We start from the raw sequence: 21,436 nt of genomic DNA, 5'->3' as shown, positions 1-21,436 counted from the left end.
CACGGTTCTCCAAGCAAGAACCTCTCACGGTTCTCCAAGCAAGAACCTCTCACGGTCCTCCAAGCAAGAACCTCTCATGGTTCTCCAAGCAAGAACCTCTCATGGCTCTCCAAGGAAGAACCTATCACGGTTCTCCAAGCTAAGATGCCTTGCTCGTGTCTTCTGGTTTTCCTTATTCTATACCAAAAAAAATCACATTGCGACACGTAAGTCTCCTTATCTGAAAACGTTTCGCTCTCATCCTCTACTGTCTTCGTATATCATTTCTGTATTGAAGTGATAAAAACCTCCAGTTGGTGAGACGTCGTCAGACACCTAGGTGTTGCACATGTGTCTACACCTAGGTGTTGCACATGTGTCTAATTTCATGTATAAAATTAAAGAGCAATACCAGAACCGGAGATAATTAGTCAATATAAATATTCTTACAAATATTCAAGCCGTAACGGCTTGACAAAGCTCCTGGAGAGCGAAACGTTGCCACAGTAAAATATGGCATTAGTTGCACATGCGTTCTGTTACCTAATATATTGTTCGTATTCTGCCAACATTATTACAAATTTTCTTGTATCAAAGTTAAAATAACCTAGAACTTGGCCAACTAAGTACGTTATTTTTTTGTGTTCCACTGAGCATGTCGATGTGGATCTCTGGTCGTGTGCATCGGGTCGATAATGTGCGGGGAAGATCTATTGTTTACCAGGCTGGAGCATTCATGGTAGAGGATGCCAGGTGTATGGTCAAATATCTTGGTTTATTCTGGGTTTCTTCTGCCTCTTAGTTCCAACATGGTCACTACAACAACGCCTAGCCAAAACAGATTCGAATCCGTAACTGTTGATGTGAATGACCTCTTTCATACTTGCTTTTTGACTGCTAAGATCAGTTATCCTACGTCATTTCACTGTAAAACATAACATTAGCTGTGATATTTCTTTCACCTTTTCATACGACTCAATACATTTGACTAACATCCTTGTACTTATTTACCAGTAGTGGGTGTAAGGAAACGTACCCATACGTCTCGCCATAGTCGAGAATCAAATACAGGAGCTTTCAGTGAGTTTCTATTATTACTAAGCTACAGGGGTCAATTTTTTTATATTAGTAAGTACCTTATGTCTTGAAGGTAGACGCATCTGATGGTAGCATCTTTGCTGTAGTTCTTGGGAATTCTGTGTTGGTGGTAAGAACATAAGAATGAAGGAACACTGCAGTAAGTCTACTGGTCCATGGGATGTAGGTCTAACTCTCACCCAACCATCAGATGCAGCGTTTTTTTTCCTGGTCTCTGTGGTGGCTTCCTGGACTGCAGTTGTGGCCACTGATAGTGTTGTAGGTTCTGTCTCGGCTGCTAATTCTTTTAACGTTGCTGTGGTTGACCGTGTGTTTTGACGAGAGGTGATGATGAGTTCTCTGACTGTGGTGGCAATCTTTCTGACGCATTGTTACTGCAGTAACTAAGCTGACATTTCGTTACCGCAAAACTGGAAAAAAAATATATATCTCTGTGGATGCGAAAGGTATAAAATGCCGATTAAGTGTATAACAAAGACATAGAAACAATGTATACATTTTACAGAATGTCTCGATTAGCGTTCAAGGTTTTACAAGTCGAAGTAGAGTGTGGACCGAAGGAGAGATGAGAGTGACTTAAAAGTGAGTGGCATCTGTCACACTGAACACTACTAGCCATGATCTGTTGCTTGATAAATTAGACACATGTGCAACTCTTGGGTATTTTTATTGAGGAAACGTTTCGCCACACAGTGGCTTCATCAGTCCATACATAGGAGAAACTTGAAGAACAGGAGGAGAATGAGGTAATCAGTCCCTCAACCTTGAGTCGATGTGGTCAGTCCATCAATCTTGAATATTCAAGAATATTCAAGATTGATGGACTGACCACATCGACTCAAGGTTGAGGGACTGATTACCTCATTCTCCTCCTGTTCTTCAAGATTCTCCTTTGTATGGACTGATGAAGCCACTGTGTGGCGAAACGTTTCCTCAATAAAGATACCCAAGAGTTGCACATGTGTCTAATTTATCACCATGTCGGTTCTCTGAACCATTCATCTACAAATCTGTTGCTTTCTGAGCTCACTCGAGCCAAGCTGTAGTTCTGGGCAAAGTCTCGTGTATCTCAGGGTTTTCTGGCTCATGGACATCAGACAAGCATTCTCTTGATATTGTTGCTCTGTTTGTGTCTCCAGTTTTCACTCTGATCTATGGTAAATGAAATCTTGAAGGATAAATTGCTATGGTGCAGATACATCTGTGATCAGGGAGAACAGGAGCCGCTAGCAGCGGCACTGAGTCTAGGGCTATTAGCCCTAGACTCAATGTGAGCATTCAGGGAGGAATTACGAAAGTCCACTAGGAAATCAGAAGGATGTGGAACCCTCAAAGATAGTATACAAGCTCTGTCTTTCTAAAAGGTACTTCAGCATTAGTAAAGGAATATTCCACGAGATTTATGGCATTCATTTAAAGCAAAGAAAAGCTGAGAGTAGTTAAATTGGTTAATGTGGTTAAAAGACTATCAACTACACGAGGGCCATTAAAACTGCATGTGACCTGTTCACCAAAGTAAAATTTTTGCATATACAGGCACACACACACACACACACACACACACACACACACACACACACACACACACACACACACACACACACACACACACACACACACACACACACACACACACACACACACACACACACACACACACACACACACACACACACACACACACACGCACACGCACACGCACACGCATATATATATATATATATATATATATATATATATATATATATATATATATATATATATATATATATATATATGTATATATATATTATATTATTTTTATTGACACATCGGCCATTTCCCACCAAGGCAGGGTGGCCCACCAAGGCAGGGTGGCCCACCAAGGCAGGGTGGCCCACCAAGGCAGGGTGGCCCGAAAAAGAATAACTTTCATCATCATTCACTCCATCACTGTCTTGCCAGAGGTGCGCTTACACTACAGTTATAAAACTGCAACATTAACACCCCTCCTTCAGAGTGCAGACACTGTACTTCCCATCTCCAGGAATCAAGTCCGGCCTGCCGGTTTCCCTGAATATCTTCATAAATGTTACCTTGCTTACACTCCAACAGCACGTCAAGTCTTAAAAACCACTTGTCTCCATTTGCTCCTATCTAACACGCTCACACACGCTTGCTGGAAGTCCAAGCTCTCACACACAAAACTTCCTTTACCCCCTCCCTCCAACCTTTCCTATGCCGACCCCTATCCCGCCTTCCCTCCACTACATATTTATACACTCTCGAAGTCATTCTATTTCGTTCCATTCTCTCTGCATGTCCAAACCATCTCAATAACCCCTCCTCAGCCCTCTGGATAATAGTTCTGGCAATCCCGCACCTCCTCCTAATCTCCAAACTACGGATTCTCTGCATTATATTCACATCACACATTGCCCTCAGACATGCATCTCCACTGCCTCCAGCCTTCTCCTTGTTGTAACATTCACAACCCATGCCACACACCCATACAAGAGCGTTGGTATAACTATACTCTCATACATTCCCCTCTTTAGCTTTCATGTCTAAATACTGTTCACCTATATGTTTCACTGCAAACACTTGGTCTACACCCCCAGCCCTACCCTTCCTGAAGCCTCCTTGTTCATCTGCTATCCTGCTCTCTGTGTTACTCTTAATTCTTTTAGTAATAACTCTACCATACACTTTACCAGGTATACTCAACAGACTTATTCCCCTATAAATTTTACACTCTCTTTTGTCCCCTTTGCCTTCATACAAAGGAACTATGCATGCTCTCTGCCAGTCCCTAGGTACCTTATCCTCTTCCATAGATTTATTAAATAATAGCACCAACCACTCCAAAACTATATCCCCACCTGCTTTTTACATTTCTATCTTTATCCCATCAGTCCCATATATATATATATATATATATATATATATATATATATATATATATATATATATATATATATATATATATATATATATAAATTTCACTCGATTGAGGAGTACTGGGAACTCAGTCCACTAGACTTTCATGTTGTGCTGCAGTTGACTATGTATTAGGTGCACAGTAATGATCATCCAAGCAACCCTCCGTCACGAGGAACACCTGACTGAGGAACTGACGGTGGAAGGGAAACGTGTTTATTGATATTCGATGAAAGGGGAAACTCCGTCTGGTGGCTGGGACGGTCGGTCGGTCACACACACTCACACAATTCATTTCTTCTTTAGTGACAACCTACCTTAATAATGATCTTCTTTATACCACAAGAAGGAAGAGCTTTACGAATGGGTTAGAATGTGAATGGTGAATATCATTGTTGATCCTTGCCGACGATTCTCATTGCGTGAAACTTGGTCCCACACGAGGCGTCGATTTTTAGTGAGGTGTTGCATGTAGTGGTGGAGGTGCTCAGAGTGATTGACAAGTCTCCTCATTCCCAGGGAACAGCACTTGGGGCAGTGGTACAGGATAGTTCACTACAACCTCTTGCCTAGATTTGTTTTAAGCGTCAGGATAGAGTTTAGCTGGTGTCCTGGGCATGTTAGTGCGTTAGTATTGCTGGTAACGAGATGGAGTCTACCAGCAGCGTCAGGATGGGGTGTTGCTGGTGTCCTGGGAACGTTAGTGTTGCTGGTAATAGAGTCCACTATTAGTGTTCCATTTTTTATAAACTTAAAAAAAAGATTTACAAAATCTGATAAGTAAAAAAAAAAAGAAAAAAGATTTTACACCACCAACTTACCTCTACTCCTGTACTTTTTTAATTAACAGTTTCATAGGAAATTTAATAAAAGGCATACTCAAAATAAAAGATCTCCTACTGATATATACACAGAAAGGTGGATACACTGAAAGATGTATATACATACACAGAAAGGTGTATATACACAGAAAGGAATATATATATTAGAGGGTCTCTCACTGTATATACACTGAAAGTTTTCTTCGTATTTTTGGAGATTCAAGTATTTTTTTGTTATATAAATAGTTTAGAAGACCGACGAGTTAATGAATGAAACACATGTACAACATTTAGGGTTGAAACGTTTCGTCAGTCAGTGGCTTCATCAGTTTCATCAGTCAGTGGCTTCATCAGTTTCGTCAGTCAGTGGCTTCATCAGTTTAATCAGTCAGTGGCTTCATCAGTTTCGTCAGTCAGTGGCTTCATCAGTTTAATCAGTCAGTGGCTTCATCAGTTTCGTCAGTCAGTGGCTTCATCAGTTTAATCAGTCAGTGGCTTCATCAGTTTCGTCAGTCAGTGGCTTCATCAGTTTCATCAGTCAGTGGCTTCATCAGTTTCACCAGTCAGTGGCTTCATCAGTTTCACCAGTCAGTGGCTTCATCAGTTTCACCAGTCAGTGGCTTCATCAGCTTCGTCAGTCAGTGGCTTCATCAGTTTAATCAGTCAGTGGCTTCATCAGTTTCGTCAGTCAGTGGCTTCATCAGTTTAATCAGTCAGTGGCTTCATCAGCTTCGTCAGTCAGTGGCTTCATCAGTTTCACCAGTCAGTGGCTTCATCAGCTTCGTCAGTCAGTGGCTTCATCAGTTTCACCAGTCAGTGGCTTCATCAGTTTCACCAGTCAGTGGCTTCATCAGTTTCGTCAGTCAGTGGCTTCATCAGTTTAATCAGTCAGTGGCTTCATCAGTTTCGTCAGTCAGTGGCTTCATCAGTTTCACCAGTCAGTGGCTTCATCAGTTTCACCTGTCAGTGGCTTCATCAGTTTCACCAGTCAGTGGCTTCATCAGTTTCACCAGTCAGTGGCTTCATCAGTTTCACCAGTCAGTGGCTTCATCAGCTTCGTCAGTCAGTGGCTTCATCAGTTTCACCAGTCAGTGGCTTCAACAGCTTCGTCAGTCAGTGGCTTCATCAGTTTCACCAGTCAGTGGCTTCATCAGTTTCACCAGTCAGTGGCTTCATCAGTTTCACCAGTCAGTGGCTTCATCAGCTTCGTCAGTCAGTGGCTTCATCAGTTTCACCAGTCAGTGGCTTCAACAGCTTCGTCAGTCAGTGGCTTCATCAGTTTCACCAGTCAGTGGCTTCATCAGTTTCACCAGTCAGTGGCTTCATCAGTTTCACCAGTCAGTGGCTTCATCAGCTTCGTCAGTCAGTGGCTTCATCAGTTTCACCAGTCAGTGGCTTCATCAGCTTCGTCAGTCAGTGGCTTCATCAGTTTCATCAGTCAGTGGCTTCATCAGCTTCGTCAGTCAGTGGCTTCATCAGTTTCACCAGTCAGTGGCTTCATCAGTTTCACCAGTCAGTGGCTTCATCAGTTTCGTCAGTCAGTGGCTTCATCAGTTTCATCAGTCAGTGGCTTCATCAGTTTCACCAGTCAGTGGCTTCATCAGTTTCGTCAGTCAGTGCCTTCATCAGTTTCACCAGTCAGTGGCTTCATCAGTTTCACCAGTCAGTGGCTTCATCAGTCAGTGGATTCATCAGTCAGTGGCGTCATCAGTTTCGCCAGTCAGTGGCTTCATCAGTTTCGTCAGTCAGTGGCTTCATCAGTTTCGTCAGTCAGTGGCTTCATCAGTTTCACCAGTCAGTGGCTTCATCAGTTTGGTCAGCCAGTGGCTTCAGTTTCGTCAGTCAGTGGCTTCATCAGTTTCGTCAGTCAGTGGCTTCATCAGTTTCGTCAGTCAGTGGCTTCATCAGTTTCACCAGTCAGTGGCTTCATCAGTTTCGTCAGTCAGTGGCTTCATCAGTTTCGTCAGTCAGTGGCTTCATCAGTTTCGTCAGTCAGTGGCTTCATCAGTTTCGTCAGTCAGTGGTTTCATCAGTTTCGTCAGTCAGTGGCTTCATCAGTTTCACCAGTCAGTGGCTTCATCAGTTTCGTCAGTCAGTGGCTTCATCAGTTTCACCAGTCAGTGGCTTCATCAGTTTGGTCAGCCAGTGGCTTCAGTTTCGTCAGTCAGTGGCTTCATCAGTTTCGTCAGTCAGTGGCTTCATCAGTTTCGTCAGTCAGTGGCTTCATCAGTTTCGTCAGTCAGTGGTTTCATCAGTTTCACCAGTCAGTGGCTTCATCAGTTTCGTCAGTCAGTGGCTTCATCAGTTTCACCAGTCACTGGCTTCATCAGTTTCGTCAGTCAGTGGCTTCATCAGTTTCGTCAGTCAGTGGCTTCATTAGTTTCGTCAGTCAATGGTTTCATCAGTTTCGTCAGTCAGTGGCTTCATCAGTTTCACCAGTCAGTGGCTTCATCAGTTTCACCAGTCAGTGGCTTCATCAGTCAGTGGTTTCATCAGTCAGTGGCTTCATCAGTTTCGTCAGTCAGTGGCTTCATCAGTTTCACCAGTCAGTGGCTTCATCAGTTTCGTCAGTCAGTGGCTTCAGTTTCGTCAGTAAGTGGCTTCATCAGTTTCGTCAGTCAGTGGCTTCATCAGTTTCGTCAGTCAATGGCTTCATCAGTTTCGTCAGTCAGTGGCTTCATCAGTTTCACCAGTCAGTGGCTTCATCAGTTTCGTCAGTCAGTGGCTTCATCAGTTTCACCAGTCAGTGGCTTCATCAGTTTCACCAGTCAGTGGCTTCATCAGTTTCACCAGTCAGTGGGTTCATCAGTTTCACCAGTCAGTGGCTTCATCAGTTTCACCAGTCAGTGGCTTCATCAGCTTCACCAGTCAGTGGTTTCATCAGTTTCGTCAGTCAGTGGCTTCATCAGTTTCACCAGTCAGTGGTTTCTTCAGTTTCACCAGTCAGTGGCTTCATCAGTTTCACCAGTCAGTGGCTTCATCAGTTTCAACAGTCAGTGGCTTCATCAGTTTCGTCAGTCAGTGGCTTCATCAGTTTCACCAGTCAGTGGCTTCATCAGTTTCGTCAGTCAGTGGCTTCAGTTTCGTCAGTAAGTGGCTTCATCAGTTTCGTCACTCAGTGGCTTCATCAGTTTCGTCAGTCAATGGCTTCATCAGTTTCGTCAGTCAGTGGCTTCATCAGTTTCACCAGTCAGTGGCTTCATCAGTTTCGTCAGTCAGTGGCTTCATCAGTTTCGTCAGTCAGTGGCTTCATCAGTTTCACCAGTCAGTGGCTTCATCAGTTTCGTCAGTCAGTGGCTTCATCAGTTTCACCAGTCAGTGGCTTCATCAGTTTCACCAGTCAGTGGCTTCATCAGTTTCGTCAGTCAGTGGTTTCATCAGTTTCACCAGTCAGTGGCTTCATCAGTTTCACCAGTCAGTGGCTTCATCAGTTTCACCAGTCAGTGGCTTCATCAGTTTCGTCAGTCAGTGGCTTCATCAGTTTCACCAGTCAGTGGCTTCATCAGTTTCACCAGTCAGTGGCTTCATCAGTTTCACCAGTCAGTGGTTTCATCAGTTTCACCAGTCAGTGGCTTCATCAGTTTCACCAGTCAGTGGCTTCATCAGTTTCATCAGTCAGTGGCTTCATCAGTTTCGTCAGTCAGTGGCTTCATCAGTTTCACCAGTCAGTGGTTTCATCAGTTTCGTCATTCAGTGGCTTCATCAGTTTCAACAGTCAGTGGCTTCATCAGTTTCACCAGTCAGTGGCTTCATCAGTTTCGTCATTCAGTGGCTTCATCAGTTTCACCAGTCAGTGGCTTCATCAGTTTCACCAGTCAGTGGCTTCATCAGTTTCACCAGTCAGTGGTTTCATCAGTTTCACCAGTCAGTGGTTTCATCAGTTTCACCAGTCAGTGGCTTCATCAGTTTCGTCATTCAGTGGCTTCATCAGTTTCAACAGTCAGTGGCTTCATCAGTTTCACCAGTCAGTGGCTTCATCAGTTTCACCAGTCAGTGGTTTCATCAGTTTCACCAGTCAGTGGCTTCATCAGTTTCACCAGTCAGTGGTTTCATCAGTTTCACCAGTCAGTGGCTTCATCAGTTTCAACAGTCAGTGGCTTCATCAGTTTCACCAGTCAGTGGTTTCATCAGTTTCACCAGTCAGTGGCTTCATCAGTTTCACCAGTCAGTGGCTTCATCAGTTTCATCAGTCAGTGGCTTCATCAGTTTCGTCAGTCAGTGGCTTCATCAGTTTCACCAGTCAGTGGTTTCATCAGTTTCGTCGTTCAGTGGCTTCATCAGTTTCAACAGTCAGTGGCTTCATCAGTTTCACCAGTCAGTGGCTTCATCAGTTTCACCAGTCAGTGGCTTCATCAGTTTCAACAGTCAGTGGCTTCATCAGTTTCACCAGTCAGTGGTTTCATCAGTTTCACCAGTCAGTGGCTTCATCAGTTTCACCAGTCAGTGGCTTCATCAGTTTCATCAGTCAGTGGCTTCATCAGTTTCGTCAGTCAGTGGCTTCATCAGTTTCACCAGTCAGTGGTTTCATCAGTTTCGTCATTCAGTGGCTTCATCAGTTTCAACAGTCAGTGGCTTCATCAGTTTCACCAGTCAGTGGCTTCATCAGTTTCGTCATTCAGTGGCTTCATCAGTTTCAACAGTCAGTGGCTTCATCAGTTTCACCATTCAGTGGCTTCATCAGTTTCACCAGTCAGTGGTTTCATCAGTTTCACCAGTCAGTGGTTTCATCAGTTTCACCAGTCAGTGGCTTCATCAGTTTCGTCATTCAGTGGCTTCATCAGTTTCAACAGTCAGTTGCTTCATCAGTTTCACCAGTCAGTGGCTTCATCAGTTTCACCAGTCAGTGGTTTCATCAGTTTCACCAGTCAGTGGCTTCATCAGTTTCACCAGGCAGTGGTTTCATCAGTTTCACCAGTCAGTGGCTTCATCAGTTTCAACAGTCAGTGGCTTCATCAGTTTCACTAGTCAGTGGTTTCATCAGTTTCACCAGTCAGTGGCTTCATCAGTTTCACCAGTCAGTGGTTTCATCAGTTTCACCAGTCAGTGGCTTCATCAGTTTCACCAGTCAGTGGTTTCATCAGTTTCACCAGTCAGTGGCTTCATCAGTTTCATCAGTCAGTGGCTTCATCAGTTTCATCAGTCAGTGGCTTCATCAGTTTCACCAGTCAGTGGCTTCATCAGTCCATTAATCTCAGTAAAAATACATTTGATGTTGTACTACTGTTATCAAGACTGATGACTGAGCACATCAACTCAGACTGAGGGACTGGTTACTTCAATCTCCTCATCTTCACCATTCTTCTCTGTATTGGACTAATGAAGCCACTGGCTGGCGAAATGTTCCCGCAATAACGATACACAATTGTTCGTTAAGTATTTTTTGACTTGTGGCGAACAGGTGACACTCAGCCTTAATGACTAATATAGTCGGGAGGCATTAAACTGAAACCCACATTTTCCTGTATATACGTATTGACTTACTCGACACCAATAACAACGGCCCCAGGAATATAGCTCAACCTTTTTCAGCGAATTTAGGTAATTACTCACGTATACAGTCGTTCTCACATGATAATGTATGTGTACTGTATCAGATATTGTTCACTTCTTGCGTGATGTGAACTATTAAGAGCCAGCCACCCCAAATACCGCAGTCACCCCTAATTACAACTTACAAGTCAGCAGTAACTTTTTACTGTCAAATATTCCCTAGTTTTCCTTACATCGACACCATGCCCAGCTCTTCTAGGGTAGGGTAGGTGCCTGAGCCCGAGCTTGCAGCTCACAAACCTGTCATTCCCAGTAACCCCCTTGGGGCGGGGATGGCAGAGCAGAGAGGCCTAGCTTCTCCGTACGAGCCCCGTGAGGGCGGGGAATGTGGCTAGGCCTGGGGACACTTGGTCCCAAAGATGAGGAGGTACTTGTGCCTCCTCCCATGGGAGACTTAAGTCTCAGACACTCCCTAAAGAGGGAGCCAAGGCCGGGCCACCACTTGGAAAAGGCCCGCGCCGGGAGAATACCGGCGAATCTTAATAATAATAATAATAATAATAATAATAATAATAATAATAATTTTCCTTACAAAGACATACATTGACAGGTTTATAAGTTCTCAATGTACAGATGTTGAGATTCTGCTTAAAATCTTCATGCTAGGGCTTAAAGGATGTTGATCAGGTTGCAGCCTTAATGACCCTCTTGTATTTAACAGGATTGAAACTAAAAGTAGGTTTTCGTGAAATGTATATATATGTATATATATTATATATATATATATATATATATATATATATATATATATATATATATATATATATATATATATATATATATATATATATTGAATAACAATTTTTTTTTCTTAACAAGTACATTATCAGCATTTCGACTAAGAGTGTATAAATCGTCAGATGTGTTTTTCTACGAGTTATGTAAGTCACTACAGTGGCTGGAACACTTCATCAACACCCCGCACTTAGGAGGCGAACCCCATGGCGATGTTTCGCTCAGTCCTGGACAAAATGAACCTAAACGTCCTCTTAAGGTTCCTAAGTGCTGTTTTTTAGTGAAATGTATCCCTACATATATACACTATTGATTTAAAATACCAGATTCGTCAGGAACCAGGACAAGTGTTTCCTGACGCGGGTTTTAAGTCATATGATGATCCACAGCTGGAGCTTTTGGCCATCTGACAGAGACCTTCCGCTGGTTTACCGGCCCACCCCTTTAAAAACTTATGGTATATATTTAAAATCCCATCGTAGGATTTGTTTCTTAAGTATTCTTGACTAATGACGTGAAGGAGGTTAGACACAATCGTCTTTCGAAGTGTCTGCACTGAGCGCAGCAGTGTGTATATACCAAAGGATGATAAGATAAGATAAGATTTCGTTCGGATTTTTAACCCCGGAGGGTTAGCCACCCAGGATAACCCAAGAAAGTCAGTGCGTCATCGAGGACTGTCTAACTTATTTCCATTGTGGTCCTTAATCTTGTCCCCCAGGATGCGACCCACACCAGTCGACTAACACCCAGGTACCTATTTGCTGCTAGGTGAACAGGACAAGAGGTGTAAGGAAACGTGTCGAAATGTTTCCACCCGCCGGGAATCGAACCCGGGCCCTCCGTGTGTGAAGCGGGAGCTTTAGCCACCAGGCCACCGGGCCACCTGCTGTATACCCTAGTTTACTTTAGTCCCTGTTTTAGGAGTTGAAATATTTATAGTAGGTAGTGAATAGGTGAAATGCAACTGTAATATTATAAATCAACCAAACAAGCATTTTCATTAGCACGTTGACATGTCACAAATATCAGTAGACTATTTTATCGTAATTAAAATGACGGTTCTAGTGGAAGAAATCAGAAATGTGGTGGGTAGGTATGGAGAGGGAAAAAACGAAGAAATCTCATTTCGCTTGTAAAAACATAATTTCTTAATTCAGTGTCTTGTGCGAGAGTCTACGATACTGGGTCATCAGGGTACCATTGCGGAATGTAACTTATCGTATGTTAATATAACACACACACACACACACACACACACACACACACACACACACACACACACACACACACACACACACACACACACACACACACACACACACACACATATACGTACACACATCACCTTAGTGTTCCTCTATTTCATATTACATCTGGTTCATTGTTGGAATGCGCTCCTGCTGTGTGGATCTAACTTAGACTGGGCGTGCTAGGGAATTTTCACTGGGCGTGTTAGGTAAGTCCGAAGGACGAATTTCCATACCACTTCAGACTTCCCTGTGACGTCCCTGTGTAATATTATAGTCCCGTCTCTTGTCTTTGGAAGCACCTTATATGGTTGTTACGTTCGTAAATACAATCTCATTAGTGTAATATGTTTGAGGTTCTGTAAATTATCTTCCCCACGGGTCGGTCTCAGGATATATTACGGGAAGGATATATTACGGGATAAAAGCTGCTTGTTTTCTGTACACTAGCAGAGATGTTTTATCCATAACATATAGAATAAAATGATTTATACAAGGAGATACAGACCTCTGCTGGATGTACCTCTGATCCACTCGCTGGAACCTTTGCTCTAGTGATAGAGGCATTTCTCAGGGAGAGATTAGGTTAAGATTCGTCAGGAAACAGGACAAGTGTTTCCTAACCCGGGTCTGAGTCATATGATGACCCGCAGCTGAGCTTCTGGTCATCTAACCGAGGCCTTCCACTGGCTTACCCCTCCACCCCTTTAAAAATTATTTGTTGGTACCCTGGGAGAGAGGATAAAACTATATGAGAAGTGTAGTCAGGTGAGGTGTGTTGAAGACATTACCTTGCGTAGACGACAAACAGGTTGGACATATGGCTTGGCGGTGGATATTGGTCCAACCTGTTTTTAGTCTACACAAGGTAATAGCTTCAACACACCTCACCTCAGTCTTCACTTCTCGTTAGTCTTCACTTCACCTTAGTCCTCACCTTACCTCAGTTTTCATCTCACCTCACAGAGCACCCTATATATAGGTTCATCTTATATCCCTGGGTAGATAAAATTGGTTATAATCTTAAGTGGTGGACGGGTAAGACAGTGGAAGGCCTCGGTCAGATGACCAAAAGCTCCAGCTGTGGGTCATGTGACTAAGACTCACGTCAGGAAATACTGGTCCTGTTTCCTGACGAATCTTACCTAACCTTACCTATTGTGCACTGAGGGTTTACATTAATCTCTGCTTAAAGTTAAGTTAGGTAGGTTTGCCAGGAAACAGGACATTCTTCTTGATTCTCCGGTACCCTTCCGGCCCGGGTCTTTTCCAGATGGTGACCCGGCCTTGGTTCCCTGTCTTGGTGACCCAGCCTTGGTTCCCTATCTTGGGAGTGTCTGAGACCTATGTCTGCCATGGGCTAGGAGGTACAAGTACTTCCTCATCTTCTGGGACCAACTGTCCCCAGGCCTTGCCCCATTCCCCACCCTCACAGGGCTGTAGGGAGAAGCTAGGCCTCTGGTCTGCCACCTTCCCTACGCAAGGTGGGCTCGTGAGAAAGGCAGTCTGGTGAGCTGCAGATGGTAGCAAGCTCTGGCTCTGGCACCTTCACCGCCCTAGGAGGGCTGGTGGGAATAGTGTCTATTATTATTATTAAAGATTCGCCGGTATTCTCCCGGCCCGGCCTTGGCTCCCTGTCTAGGAAGTGTCTGAGACCTAAGTCTCCCATGGTAGGAGGCACAAGTACCCCCTCATCTTTGGGACCAAGTGTCCCCAGGCCTAGCCACATTCCCCGCCCTCACGGGGCTCGTAGGGAGAAGCTAGGCCTCTTTGGTCTGCCATCCCCGCCCCAAGGCGGCTAATGGGAATGACAGTCTTGTGAGCTACAAGCCCGGGCTCAGGCACCTACCCTACCCTAGAAGGGCTGGGCATGGTGTCGATCAATAGTCTGATGATAGTACGCATGTTATTTGCAGACCTAATGGCCCAAAGACAATCGATAAACTATGATCCTAACCAAAATTTAATGTAATGGTGCAACACAAAATTAGTCTAATTCAGTCAAACTTTTTATGCTTAGTCATTAAGATCATATTATATATCTGACAGCCAGAGTTAAAATTTATAATACTAAAACTTTTTGAATATGTACTTGTGAATTATTCATTTTTTTCGGCTACGTTTTCTATATTAAACGAATGTGTACAATATTACTGGGGTAAACTATGATAAAGTGCAGACACCAATGATAGAGATTTCGCTCGGATTTTTAACCCCGGAGGGTTAGCCACCCAGGATAACCCAAGAAAGTCAGTGCGTCATCGAGGACTGTCTAACTTATTTCCATTGGGGTCCTTAATCTTGTCCCCCAGGATGCGACCCACACCAGTCGACTAACACCCAGGTACCTATTTGCTGCTAGGTGAACAGGACAACAGGTGTAAGGAAACGTGTCGAAATGTTTCCACCCGCCGGGAATCGAACCCGGGCCCTCCATGTGTGAAGCGGGAGCTTTAGCCACCAGACCACCAGGCTAGACTAAACTACGATAAACCATGGGGTTTAATAATACTTGCGCAAACTATGATAAACCAAGGCTCAAATTATGTTAAGGTAAACTATGATAAGCTACTGCCTTTAATTCTATTAGAATACGTTACGCAAAACCGTAGGTTCCAATTATATTAAGGTAAACTAAGACGATAAACCGAGGAACTAATTATACGAGGGTAAACTAAGATAAAGTACAGTATTAGGAACAAAGATAGCTATTTAAGGTCTATAGTACCTGGCCGTAAATCATCTGGAAGAGACCCGGGCCGGGAGAGTACCGGCGAATCAAGAAGAACAACAATAAAGTGAGCGAGGACACCGTTCCCACGAGCCCTCCTAGGGTGGGGAAGGTGCCTGAGCCAGAACTTGCTACCACCTGCAGCTCACAAGACTGCCATTCCCACGAGGGAGCCAACTGCCATTCCCACGAGGGAGCCAAGGCCAGGTCACCATCTGGAAAACACCCGGGCCAGGAGAGTACTGGCGAATCAAGAAGGCAAAGCAACGAGTGGTTTCGACCAGAGTAGGTGAAAGTCTGCTCCTCAACCAAGTGTGACATTACTTTGACTGGGGAAGCAAGCTCTGTCCTGACTGTTGGATTGAACTGCACAATAAATACAGAAGGGCCCCATAACTGCTATACTCTAAATTGTCAGTTAGCTGGTCGAGAAGGAATGCCAGTGGTTGTGTGACGAACGTCGAATAAAGTGTAACATACTTAGCGCACGCCACAATTATATTTGGGATGAACTTCCATAAATCACCGGCTTCATTTATATTAAGGTAAATTAAAAAAAAATACTTGCGTCAATTATATTAGGATAAAATATGACAAACTGGGGAAGTCCAATAATTGTAGGGTAAGCTACGATAAACCACGCATGCAGTTTATAATAGGCTAAACTACAATAAACCGCAGACTCCAATTATAATAGGGTAAACTGCCTTAATCCACGGTAGCATTTGTTACTCAATACAACATTTTGTGGGTTATTGTCTGAAGTCTCATTTGTGAGTAGTGATGTTAAGAGGAAATAGTTATGAGTAAATTCTGCCGTTTTGTGACGTCAGCACTCTGACTCGTGCGGATTCCGAGAACACTGCAAGAAACCTGGATTTATTGTGTTTACTTTAGCACAGGTATATTTCCCCTTTGCTCATGGCTGTAGCGGTCCGCCCTTTCTCCCTCTCCCATTTCTGCCTCTAATTCCTTCCTTCCTCCCTTCTTCCTTACCATCACATCCCTCCTTCCTGCCTCTGACCACTGTTTCTCACCCTCCTTCCTGCCTCTGCTCCCTCCTTCTTACCTCTAACCCCTCCTTTCATACCCTTACACCTCTCTCATTTCTATTTCAGCCCCTTCCTTCCGTACTCCAGCACACCCCTCCTTCCGTACTCCCACACCCCTCCCTCTGACTACCAGAGTCCCACACGCACGCCACGTCGCTCAAAGAGGCTCGTAGGTTATAAAACTTGAGGAATACCAGGTAACATTCTAATGACAAGGCGCCCCACTGGTGTGACCTGCCCTGCCTAGCAGGATGGACGGACCAGCTCACTCATACACACTATTCATGTACACGCATACACACAAACAAATACATACACAACACAACAAATAAAGTGTCTACTAACAGGTGCATTTGACAATTGGTGATCAACTGTCTAACTACCACATAATTCTGCTGTTGTAACTACAAATACTGAAGACGGGACACCACCAACATAACTGCTGTTGTAACTACAAACACTGAAGACGGGACACCACCAACATAACTGCTGTTGTAACTACAAACACTGAAGACGGGACACCACCAACATAATTCTCTGCTGTTGTAACTACAAACACTGAAGACGGGACACCACCAACATAACAGCTGTTGTAACTGAAGAGGCCCAGGGGCAAGTGTTCAACCCCAGCACATCTTTCACTCTATCACACACGCGAAATCTATCCTGAAATAAATTAGGGAACCACGGTTAGTTATCCAGTACTCGTCTGCGGCCCACGAGGATAATGACGGTCATTAAGTTTTCACTGAAAAAAATAACTGTTTCTTCAATGAATGAATTACCTTTCATTCTGTATCTTCAGTGAAAGAACTCAAAAGTGTTCTGCATCTCATGAATGAACTTGGTTTTCTGTACCTTAAGTGAAATAAACCCCATGGGTCTTCGTGGTGTTCTTCTATCAGTGAAAGAGCCTTGATGATATTCTTATATTTTCTTGATTCGCCGGTACTCTCCCGGCCCGGGCCTTTTCCACGTGGTGGTCCGGCCTTGGCTCCCTTTCTCGGGAGTATCTCAGACTAATGCCTGCCATGAGAGGAGGTACATCTTTGGGACCAAGTATCCCCAGGCCTAGCCACATTCCCCGCCCTCACGGGGCTCGTAGGGAGAAGCTAGGCCTCTGGTCTGCCAGATCCAGCCCAAGGAGGCTAATGGGAATGACAGTCTTGTCAGCTGCAAGCTCGGGCCCTAGAAGGACTGAGCATGGTGTCGATCTCGTTCTTATATCATTGAAATTTTAATAACATGTACAAAATAATTATAACAGTAAGGAACCACACGATCATAAGTAATGTCTATTTAATGTAACCTGTTTTCCTAACCCCTTATTAGCATTCTTACTCAGTACTAGTGTCAACACCACTTTGACTACTTAATTATTAGTCTGACCAATATTGACAACTTACTTTAGTTTACCATCTGTATTTACTAATACTATGCTCTATTTTTACATTACAAGAAGGTGAAGAGGTAAGTATGATATACACACTCTCATAACTATGGTATACACTCTCATAACTATGGTATACACTCTCATAACTATGATACACACTCTCATAACTATGGTATACACTCTCATAACTATGGTATACACTCTCATAACTATGATACACACTCTCATAACTATGGAATACACTCTCATAACTATGGTATACACTCTCATAACTATGGTACACACTCTCATAACTATGGTATACATTCTCATAACTATGGTACACACTCTCATAACTATGGTATACACTCTCATAACTATGGTATACACTCTCATAACTATGGTATACACTCTCATAACTATGGTATACACTCTCATAACTATGGTACACACTCTCATAACTATGGTATACACTCTCATAACTATGGTATACACTCTCATAACTATGGTATACACTCTCATAACTATGGTATACACTCTCATAACTATGGTATACACTCTCATAACTATGGTATACACTCTCATAACTATGGTATACACTCTCATAACTATGGTATACACTCTCATAACTATGGTATACACTCATAACTATGGTATACACTCTCATAACTATGGTATACACTCTCATAACTATGGTATACACTCTCATAACTATGGTATACACTCTCATAACTATGGTATACACTCTCATAACTATGGTATACACTCATAACTATGGTATACACTCTCATAACTATGGTATACACTCTCATAACTATGGTATACACTCTCATAACTATGGTATACACTCTCATAACTATGGTACACACTCTCATAACTATGGTACACACTCTCATAACTATGGTACACACTCTCATAACTATGGTATACACTCTCATAACTATGGTATACACTCTCGCATGTCTGTGGTATACACACTCGCAAATTCGTACACAATACATTCGTACTTTTATATTGCCTTTTTCTCGTAACGATTATCAAAAGTGCTGAAACATTAGTTACTCTACCACTAGTTACCTGTGCTTCAGATTCCTCGAGACTACGGTGCTCACCAAATGCTCTTAGGCTGAGGGATCTTCCACTATTTGTTGTATATATTTTTTATTCCCATGTTTTGTATTGATAAATCCACTGGATGGTGAAACGTCTGCAAGTAAAGATACCCAGCTGCACATGTGTCTAATTCTTCATCTTGCTGGTACTAAATACCATTGATATACAACTTTTTTGAGTGGTGTGGATTAACTGGTTAGGTAAGTACACTTTCCTGCATGATAACAATATACGACAAGCTGCATTTATCTTTTCACAGCATAATTTCCAGCAACCCCTCCCTGGAAACTACTTCGGGTTGCTGTAGCTGTGTCCACAAAGGCTGCTGAGTAGTGAGTTAGACATTACAATTTGTCCCAAAGGAGCGTATATCCAATACTTCACAAATATCTGAAATGCGTAGTGGTACTCAATGGGTTTTGGGTGGATCACCCTCGCGTCACGGGATCTACTAGTAACTCCAGACAAATCTCACATCTACCTATTAGCTGCAGCTAACATAAGATGTGGGTATGACTGAACTTACCTGGGTATCGTAACTGACCCAATTTCCTCTAGCTTGTTGTAAGGGAAGTGTGATCCCGGTATCCTTGTCTTGAGTAGGCTGCTACAGATGCGTAGTTAAATTGTCCTCAGTCGTTTATAATGAGTCACTTCGACGCCTCTCGTTATGCTGCAGGGTGATATTTTGTCCCTTAATTTACGTCTGAGTACACGCCGTGGTGACATGTTAACTCACTATCGTAATTTATACCGCTAATCACTGCATTCGTGTTTGCACTGTTTTTTGCACTAGTTAAATTACCTAGTGGAGATTGACAGTACTTCAGAGTTTACCACACAGTCATTATTTTCCTTATTCTCAGCGAGAGATTTGTGGCGTATTCACGCTCTGATGTTTGAATTCAGTCTAGCTTACTGCCCTGCACAGCTCCCATCAGTTCATCGTCGGCACAAAACAATTGCTGAGTTCAGCTTTACATACCTTCGTTGCTAGTCTGTGCAGCAGTATTTAACACAAGAGGGTGGTAGGTTTCTTGTTATTTAGTTGTAGGCTAGAAGTCATAATGTCCCTGACTTGTAGACAAAGTGGGGCGCAGGTTTTCTCTTAATTTTCATGCTATAGAGAAAAGAGTAAGCACTCTCGTTTAACCCTCATTGTGTAGTTCAACAGAAATTCTAGCCAGGAGAGGGTGTGTCTGGAGAAGCTATGATACATTCATCTGTTCTTAATAAAAGATGTGCGAGGAAGGAAGAGTCCTGTAACCCTTTGTGAGAGGGCTAAGTCCCTCAGCGGGCTTAAGGTTGCTGAGAGATACCCCCTTTACTGGAGAATTTTCTCCACACTTGGTCTGCAACTGCCTCTCTTTTCAACCAAGAGATGTTGGAGTCTATTTTTGTTAGCCATTTAGGGTCATTCATATGTCACCTATAATCTCTCCAGAATATGTTATACGGGTTTGGCAACTTGTCCATAAATGTCATATATTGGCAGCCATCACTATCTTCTGTCCGGTCTCCCTCATGATAACCCCTCGTCAGGTTACCCCGGTCTACATTTCTCAAGTCATCCTTTTGCCGCATATAATCTGTGGCACGAAAATTGGGGACCTTGGCTTTGTTATCGTTATTAAAGAAATTGCACGATATTTTAAAACTAAGTGATTTGTGATCGCTTTCTCCAACCTCTTCATTAACCTCAAGATTATTCATCAGAGATCCCTTGTTTGTCTGGACCAACACCAGCAGGCCATTTACTCTAATTGCTTCTTACAAAAACTGAAATAAAAACAATTCTGACTGCATCTAAAAATTCGCTAGACACCAGATTTTATTAGTCAGATTACTCAGTCAGTTAAAACTAAATTTTCATATCAAGATGCCTTAGCCATTTCTTCCTATAGAAGTTTACCCTGTTCAATCTCTAAATTTGGGGGTCTGTAGATCACATCAAAAATTAGCTTTTCATGTCATTCCCACAACTGTAGCCAAACATTCCCTCTTTGACACTTACATCTTCAAATGGTTACTTATACAACGATGTCAGTTTTCCCCTAACAAACTTTATAATAGCATATTATGTCACACAGTAGTATTTACTCTCGTACACCATTTGCTTCCACTGTTCTACACCCACGTATTGTACTAGTTTGTTACAAGTCTTCATTCTAAAATAGCTGTTGTAACAAGCAAGAGTTATAACTGAGAATTATCAATATACTTAAATTTCTCGTCATAAATTAATTTGATCATTTATTTAATTTAATAATTCTACAAAGCTTTTAGGGTACGTTTAATTTTAAGTTTGCCGAAAATTCATTATATAGCTAGCTAAGGGAATTTCCACGGATGATAAACGTGTATATAATACCATACAGTGCATTATGGAACTAAACAACTCTGCTCACTCTCCTGTTGACTGTCAGTGTGGAATAATCTATACCACTGTATAAAGCTCTCAGCACGCCCGTCCATATATTTGTCAGATTAAACAAGGTCTCGGTCAAGAATGTTTTAATCTCAAGAGACGGTATAAAACTGCTAATATAAGCACAAAAGATTCACACCTCAATATCTACGTCCTTGTATTTACAACAAGGTCACGGTCAAGAATGCTTTAATCTCAAAAATATGCATTAAACTCTTAGTATATACACAAGACACACCTTTCAATATCTACATCCTGTATTTATATTTATTTTCCTGCAGTTTATCTTAAGGTTTTACTGTGCACTTGTGGGGATTTAGAAGCACGCAGTGACTTGTTAAACGTAATCACAAATTTATATGATAAAACTTGTTGCTTTGAGATGTGA

The 21,436-nt window shown here is 42.8% G+C and overlaps 1 protein-coding gene across 2 annotated transcripts in view; it reads left to right on the top strand.

Moving 5' to 3' along the window:
* LOC128698064 (cadherin-86C-like) overlaps positions 1-21,436 on the top strand; it is a 343,481-nt gene that overhangs the window by 1,936 nt on the left and 320,109 nt on the right. The window lies entirely within an intron of this gene.

The sequence above is a fragment of the Cherax quadricarinatus genome, chromosome 58, assembly GCF_038502225.1.
Source record: "Cherax quadricarinatus isolate ZL_2023a chromosome 58, ASM3850222v1, whole genome shotgun sequence".
In the NCBI taxonomy this organism is placed as follows: domain Eukaryota; kingdom Metazoa; phylum Arthropoda; class Malacostraca; order Decapoda; family Parastacidae; genus Cherax; species Cherax quadricarinatus.
This window is presented reverse-complemented; position numbering and strand designations above follow the sequence as displayed.